We start from the raw sequence: 9,166 nt of genomic DNA on the forward strand, positions 1-9,166 counted from the left end.
AGCCCAACACTTTCATAAAAGGGAAGCTGGGGACGATCAACATCATCATGTGAGTGGCTTATTAATGAGACATCTTTGTTTAGATGAGTTCCGGCAGAGAGGTTCGTTGGCTAACGTGTCAGTCAGTATTGCTAAGTATATTTTAGCATATTTCGGCTCTCTATTAAAGAGAATATTAAAAAAAAAAAACGTAATTATTGAGGAACATGATTAGGGACATTCTGAGCTCTTGGGGTAAATTATCAACATGTGGAATTTGGTTTAGAGACGATGTTTTTATGCCACTGGCCATTTACTGAAAATGTAAGACGCCTTTCTGTCAATACTTAAAAGCTCAACATGGCATTTACTTTTTTGTGTAATCACATAACAGTTTTAAATTAGCATTAATAGTTCCGTGGATTCATGGTGCAGGTAAAGATTAAGTTGATGACTGCAGGAGACTTAGCACTGTTTCAGAAATTAGTGTGTCGGTAGACATCTCGTATAGGGATGGCGTTAACGTGCCATTGTATTTGTTAAGGCTTCAGTCTCAACAAGTATAATACTTCGTAACTGCCGAACACAGAGTATTAATTTGTTTAAGCACATAAACTTAATCCTCATGATGATCTATTAAAGCATCCACATGTTTCCACATATAGATTTCTCCATATTGTTGCTTCTTCTTCTTCTTCTTCTTCTTTGTGGCTTAGGCCACTCTAGCCTTGAAACAGGCAAGCCGAACACCTTGCTTTTTGGCGGTGTGATTTCATTTTTCCACTGAGTCGGAAGCACAGCAAATATTGCCCTAAAAGAATAAAAGATAATACGCAGGGAACAAGGCCAACATTTACAACATTGGTTCGATACAAATAAATCTTTTTAGAAGGGTAAAAGGTGAGGAAAGGGTTAAGGATTTCAGTTTTAAGAACAATCAGTCGAAAATTAAGGTCACAAGACAGTGTTAGACTATCGGTCTATAAAGTTGTCATTCAGTTTGTATTAAACTTAATGGAACGGTTTAGAGTCAGCCCTGGATGAAAATGTTCAGTTATGAAAACAGTATGGCAAAGGTCATGTTCACATACCAAAGTGAACTTAACACTTTTTTCATCTAATTAAAAAAAAAAAAAATCTGGTGGGGTTTAAGGTTACATAAGGATAAAGTATTTAAAATCTGAGGGCAATGGGTCAAATGTCAAGGTTACAAAGCTAGGTCAACTCTTCAATCTTGGACCGTTTGCAAGGCGTGTGTGTTGTGGTCTCCCAATGCTCCTTGTTATTTTCTCTCTCTCTCTCTCTCTAGTTCATCATAGAATTTTCAAACTGGAGAGAATTAGTCAGAGCCTTCATTATCCAAATCACCACTATACTGCTCATAAGATGGAAAACTTAGTAAAACTTTAGGAGTTTTCTTACAGAGAGGCTTTTAAATCAGCAAAGCAATTTTATATATATATATATATATATATATATATATATATATATATATTATATATGTGCACACACGAGGTGCTACCCAAAAGTTCCAGTAATTTGAGTATTGTAGGAAAATAAGTTACCTAGTTCTCACTGTCGCCTTCGAAGTAGTCCCTTTGGGCATGTATACAGTGGTCCCAGCATTTTTTCCACGAGTCCATGCATCCCTGGAAGGCTTCAGATGTGATGGTCTTGAGCACCTCCTGCAACTCTGTGTGGATCTCTTCAATCGAGTCAAATCGACGCCCTTTCAGTCGTAATTTCAGCTTGGGAAACAGGTAAAAGTCACAGGCGGCAAGGTCAGGCAAATAGGGTGGGTGGGGAATGACTATCATGTTAGTGGAAGCCAGGAACTGCCGGACAACAATTGATCTGTGGGAGGGGGCATTGTCATGATGCAGGACTCAGTCCTTGTTCTTCCATTGTTCAGGAAGTTTGCGGCGGATGTTCTCCCTCAGACTCTGCAAGACTTCACAGTAAAACTTTCCACTGACAGATTGACCGGGTGGGACGAATTCCTTGTGAAAAATCCCTTGGATATCGAAGAAAACGATTAACATCGACTTGACATTGCTGTGAACTTGACGCGCTTTTTCCAGCCTCGGTGAACTGGGAGACAACCATTGCGATGACTGTTGCTTTGTCTCCGGGTCATAACCATAAACCCATGATTCATCACCAATTATGACCTTGAAGATGAAGGTGGCGTCATCTCGGACCTGATTCTTGAGCTCCCTGCAAACTGCAACACGATGTGCCTTCTACTCGTCACTCAGCAGTCTTGGCACAAATTTTGCAGCAATGCATCTCATGCCCAACATGTCCAACAAAAAGCGTTGCACACTCCCGTACGGCACTCCAACAATATCACAAACATCATGGATTGTTCGATTATGATCTGCAAAGATAGTCTGATGAACATTTCTGACGTTTTCTGGTGTTGTCGCCATTGATGGTTGTCCAGAGCGGTCATCATCTTCGAAGGACGTTCGTCCATTCTTGAACCGCTTGTACCAGAAAAATGTTCGGCTTTGGGACATGGCATTGTCACCAAAGACTTGCTGAAGCAACCAGTGAGTTTCTGCAGCCGTCTTGTTGATCTTGATGCAGAACTTGATGCAGCTTCTTTGTTCCATGAGGTCCTCCGTTGCAAAACCACCAAACCACCTACACACCACGTTATAAATAGTAAACGTAACTCAACAACACGTCCACTCACAGATACGGCCGGAGCCACGCTGACGCACGAGGGGTGCCGCTGACTCCTCCTAGCAGGAAAAAGCAAAACTGCAATCAGTTGGCTCCCTCTGTACAAATACTGGCACTTCTGGGTAGCACCTCGTATATATATATATATATATATATATATATATATATATATATATATTGGTGTTGTGCCAAAAGCCATTGGAAGAAGATCGAGGCAATAAAACGATATGGTACGTAACCCTATTCTTGGATTTTTAAAAACTCTTACACGTGCCATTATAGTGCAGCATAAGTGCACCCAAAATTGTCATGACAATGGTATAACTATTAACCAACAGTTTAGTATACAACAGCACGCCGTAAATAGTGCAGGGACTGGATTAAATGTCATACTTCCTCGATCATGTTCCGATGGTTGTTGAGACACTGCCGTCCTAATATCCTGATACATTTTTCAAACGTTTATGGACTTGTATTTATATTTAGAACACCTTGATAAGATACAGGTGGTCTGTATTTTCATTAGTTGTATTTATTTTTATTTACTTCATTTTGTTTAACACACCACATTTCATTATTAGGACAGTACAAGAAAAGGCACAGCAGATCACAGGTGCTCCTCACCTCTGAGAAACAACAAAGTGGAAGTACGACAAAAGACTTGAACATGACAAAATCAAAGCTTAAAACTAGACAGGCATACTGTAGAGGATTCATGCATTTTGTACTGACTCGATCTTATTCCGATGGTTTAAGACACATTGCCTTCCCTATATCTTTATGCAATTTAGGAAATATTTTTGTACATAAATTAACATTAGGCATATCTTGAGAAGATACATGTAGTCTGTATTTTCTTTTATTGTTTTTTCTTTTTAATAACAGAACGGAGGAAGGAAAAAGAGAAGAATAAAAAAAATAATAATTATCCACACACCAGATTACTGGTGTCCTCTGTTCATAAAATATCTGTAACAGTTAGACTTGAACAGCTGTGGGTTGAAATTTGGGAGGAAACAACTCTGAGGAAGCGAGATCCAGAGAGATGCAGTTCGGGTAATGAAAGAATTCTGATAGGCAGAAAATCTCCAATATGGCTGTGTGACATTCCAGTCATGAGCGCTACCAGATGCCCGAATAGCACGAGGAAAGGGATGGAGAGGTGGCACAATGGACTCAGCTTCGTCTGAGCATTTGCCATAATAATACCTGTAAAATAATGCAAGTGAAGCAACATTCCCCCTTACTTGTAGGGGAGATAGTTCATTTGTAATGGCAGGGTTGTTAATAATTGTAACAGCTTTGTTCTGAATTTTGTCTAGTTGTTTTAATGCAACCTCTCCACATCCATTCCAAAAGGGTGAGCAATATTCAAGCTGAGAGAGCACATGACTCTTATAAATTATAGCTAACTGCTTGTCAGTGAAGAAGTTACAGACTGTGTACAATAATCCAAGTTTTTGATGCGGTTTTAGAAAATGATCTAACATGAGAGGTCCAGCAGAGGGCATTGTTAAGTGAGACACCAAGAATTTTAATATTTTTGGAGATGGGAATATTAGTAGCACTGAAGGTAATATACGAATCTGGCAATATCTGTCTATTAGTAAATTGTATATATTTAGTTTTCTATCTATCTATCTATATATCTAGGCTGCTTCCCCCAAGGAAAGGGAGGTAGCCGAGACAGGACGACTCACTCTCCATTTACTCATCCATTCAAACACATTTATTCGCATCTTAGCCCCAAAGGGGAGAACGGACAGATCCTCACCGCACCACACCGCACAAGGGTCAACTGCACAATGCAATCAGTGACATCCGCAGCAGGGCCCGACAGCAGAACTGGTTTACCCCTGCCACATCATAATACACCCATCCCCTTACCCGCACCTGACCTGACTAGCTGATCAGACCAAATGCGGGAGAATATCCCCTCAGGGCTGCGTCATCACTTATTCATTCACAATTTCTCTCCATTTATTTCTGTCATGCACAGCCACTCTTCCTTGCTCAACAGACATCCCTCTCGCATCCAGCGCTCTCTTCACACTGTCCATCCATCCTATTCGTGGTCTTCCTCTCAGCCTTACACCTCTCACATCAGATCTAGTTATCTTTTTCACCAATCGCTCATTATCCATTCTCTCCATATGCCCAAACCATTGCAACACCCTCTGCTCAACTCTACCAGCCATCTCCCGAACAACTCCAGTTCTCCTTCGCACTTCATCATTTTGCACTCGATCCATACGCGTCACTCCACACATACTCCTCAGACACCTCATCTCCATTACATTCAAACTTTTCCTCTCTGCTACACCCATATTCCATGTTTCAGCCCCATATAATGCAGTCGGTACCACAACACCCTCATACAGCCTTCTCTTTACATCCTTTCTAAGCGAACGACATTTAAACACTTTTTTCATTCCTCCCAGCACCTTTCCTACTTCATTTATTCTAAACTTCACTTCTGCATCTATTCTTCCATCCACAGCAACATGTGACCCTAGATATTTAAAACAATCTACCTCCTCAAGCAACTCACCATTCAAAACTATATTCATCCCCCTACCATCTATCAACCTCGTACACTTCATCACTTTACTCTTATTCTCATTTACTTTCAATTTCCTCCTTTCACACACCCTTCCAAACTCCTCTACCAACTGTCTCAATCTCTCCTCTGAATCAGTCACCAGTGCGGTATCATCTGCAAACAGCAGCTGCTTCAGATTCCACTCTCCTCCATCAACATTTACCAGACTCAGACCACCTAAAACTCTTGCATTCACCTCCCTTACAACACCATCCATGTAAATATTAAACAACCAAGGCGACATCACACATCCCTGTCGCAGCCCCACTCTCACAGGAAACCAATCACTCACAGCATTTCCCACTCTTACACACGCTCTACTATTTACATAAAAACTTTTCACCCCTTTTAGTAACCTACCATCAAGTCCATACAATCTTAAAACAGTCCACAAAGCCTCCCTATCAATTCTATCATACGCTTTCTCTAAATCCATAAATGCCCAAAACACATCCCTTGCCTTTCGCTAAATACTTTTCACACACTTGTCTCACAGCAAATACCTGATCAACGCATCCCCTCCCTCTCCTAAAGCCACACTGCTCATCACTAATCACTCCCTCTGTACCCTCTCTAACTCTCAAAATTAACACTCTACCATACACCTTACCTACAACACTCAACAGACTTATACCCCTAAAGCTAGTACATTCATACTTATCACCCTTGCCTTTATACAACGGGACCACACAAGCACTTGCCCAGTCAATTGGCACCATACCTTTCTCAAAGCACACATTCAACAATCTTACTAACCAGTCAACAATAGTCACTCCACCACCCTTCAGGCATTCCACAGCACACCCATCCATACCTGCAGCTTTCCCTGTTTTCATCTCCGTTACTGCTTTCTCCACTTCCTCCTTCGTGATCAAAGAATCTTTCAACTCTCCCAACACATTTATTCCTTGCACCCTTCCATCCGCCACAATCTCAGCCACCCTTTCCTCCTCTACATTTAACAATCTTTCAAAATAATCTGCCCATCTCTTCCTTACTGCATCCATCTCAGTTAACATCCTTCCATCCTCTGCTTTTACTCGTTCTTCCTTCCCAGACTCTCCCTTTCGCACCCTTTTCACCTCCTTCCAAAACATTTTCTTATTCTGTTGAAAATTCTCTGTCAGCCGCCTACCCCACCTCTCATCTGCTGCCACTTTAGAATCACGCACAGCCCTTCTCGCTCTATTCCTCTTTTCCTTATACCTTTCATATGACATCTCATCCTTCCTCTGCAGCCACACTTCATATGCACGTCTCTTCTCAGCCACAGCCATACTTACTTCCTCGCACCACCATTCACTTCCTTTTCTTACACCACCACCCACACGTCTCACACCACACACCTCTTCTGCATGCCCCACCACAGCACTCTTAAACAACTGCCATTCCTCCTCCACGCTGCCATTTTCCTGATCTTTCACTGCGTTCCACTCATCTTTCAATTTCTCCTGATACTCTATCTTTTTCTCTCTTTTATCCAACTCACTCACTTTCAAAACCTCCCTGCCACACCTAACCCTCCTAGCTCTCACCCATCTCTTACCTACTCTTAACTTTCCCTCCACCAGGTAGTGGTCAGACATACCTCCACCCTCCCCTCTCAGAACTCTCACATCGAACAATCTTCCTATTACATTCCTAGACACAACCACATAGTCCATCAAGGCTCTATCAACAACCCTTCCACCCTCCTGTCTCACCCATGTATACTTATAAATATCTTTCTTCTCAAACAGCGTATTCCCAATCACCATCTCTCGCTCAACACACATCGCTATCATTCGTTCTCCATTTTCATTTCTTCCAGGCACACCATGCATACCAACTACGCCTTCAACTGCTACATTTCCCACTCTAGCATTCAGATCTCCCATCATTACCACATTCACATTCGCTCCAAAACTCTGCGGACACTCATCAACATCATTCCAGAAAGACTCCCTCTCTTCTTCATCCCTTTCACTACCAGGCCCATATGCACTCACAAACACCCACAACTCACGTTCAAATTTCGCTTTCACCCACATCAGTCTTGATGACACCTCCTTCCATTCAATCACACATTGCTGTACTTCCGGACTCACTAACAAGGCCACACCTTCTCTTGCCCTTCCTCTATCAACACCTGACAATCTTCCGTTTACACTTCCAAACATAGACTCACCCTTCCCTTTCATCTTCGTTTCACTCAAAGCTAACACATCCAACTTTCTTCTCACAAACATTCTCCCAATTTCCTCCCTTTTAGCCTCAGTCGTACTACATCCACGCACATTCATAGACCCAATCTTCAGGGTACGGGGATAACTCCATCCCCCATCCCTTTCTCTGGCCTGTCTCTTTTTAGGAACTAAAAAACAGAGGAGGGGGTCCCTAGTCCCCTCACCCCGCCCCTTTTAGTCGCCTTTTACGACACGCAGGGAATACGGTGGCAGTATTCTTCCTAACACAACCTGGCCGCAGAGTAGTAGTACCACCCCATAGTGCGGCCAGATTGTGTCCCCCCCGCCACAGGGGGGGACACAATCTGAGAGACAAGGTTGTTTTGTCCCCATTCACTGGTCATAGATAGGTCTTGATTTATGGAGATGGCTGTACTGAGTTGAGAAGTAGAGATATTTGACTTTGTAAATGGGTGTTTGAGTGTGAATGATCTATGTAGTGTTGAGTCATCTGCATATGAGTGGATGGGATTATGGGTGACAGATAAGAGATCATTAATATGTACCAGGAATAGGGCTGGCGCCAGAACTGATCCCTGCAGCACGCCGGCGTTAATTGAGGGGAAATTGGAATATACATCATCTACTTTTACTCTTATTTTCCTGTTACTATGATATGAAGAAATCGAAGGAACAAAAGACGTTAGTCCATAGCAAGGGAGATTGGACAGCAGGGAACGGTGTCATACTCTGTCAAAAGCATTGGAAATATCAAGGGCTACTGCATGAGTTTCTCCATGTAGGTCAATTGACTTATGGATGGTATGAGTTAGGAGCTTGGGTATGTCAATGTTGGATCTTTCGTGGCGAAAACCATACTGTCTCTCACTAATTAGGTTGTTGGATTCAAGATGTTGAACAATGTGCTTATTAATTAAAGTTTCAAATACCTTGCCAAGACAAGATGTGACAGCTATTGGTCTGTAGTCAGAGGGGTCAGAGGAACTTCCTTTCTTCGAAATTGGGTGGATATTGGCTTCTTTCCATGAATTTGAATGAAGAAGTACGTATGCATAGTCTGAATAATTTAGCTAGAACAGAGGCCAGTTCAGGGGAACACTTTTTCAAAACAACTGGCAGAATTCCATCTGGGCCTGGAGCTTTGTTGGTAAGTAAATTGTCTAGGATAGATTTTAATTATCTTGTCTGTATTTTAAGTGGGTCAATTCGGGAGAGTCAAGTTCTAGTACCGGGACATTCCGGCTGGCATCGTCTGTGGTAGAATTTCTGGCAAATGTCCTGGCAAAAATAACCGCTTTCCCACGCAGGTCATTTGTAATGTTGCCATCTGAAGATTTTAGTGGGGGAATGGGAGATGACTTGTTAAAGTTATTATTGAAAGAATTAAGAGTTGACCAGAATATTCTATTGTCATTTGGGTTGTTAAGTAGTTTTGATGCTTGCTTTTGAAGAAAGTTTGATTAAGCTAGATTTATTACAGTTTTTGCATGATTTCTAGCAATTTTAAATTGAGAAAGTGATTCAGATTTTTTTATTTTAAGTAAGAGTTAAATGCTAATGACTTTTAGGCTGTTGCTCTGGCACAGTTGCCATGAAACCATTTTGATGAGTTTGATCTTTTAGTGAAATGTTGACTTGGTATGAATAAATCCATACCAGCTAGTATTAAGTCGCAAATGCGGGACTGAGTAGAACATATGTTAAAATC

Source organism: Coenobita brevimanus, chromosome 40 (assembly GCF_032717465.1).
Source record: "Coenobita brevimanus isolate Jiangsu-jjx chromosome 40, ASM3271746v2, whole genome shotgun sequence".
NCBI classification, from domain to species: domain Eukaryota; kingdom Metazoa; phylum Arthropoda; class Malacostraca; order Decapoda; family Coenobitidae; genus Coenobita; species Coenobita brevimanus.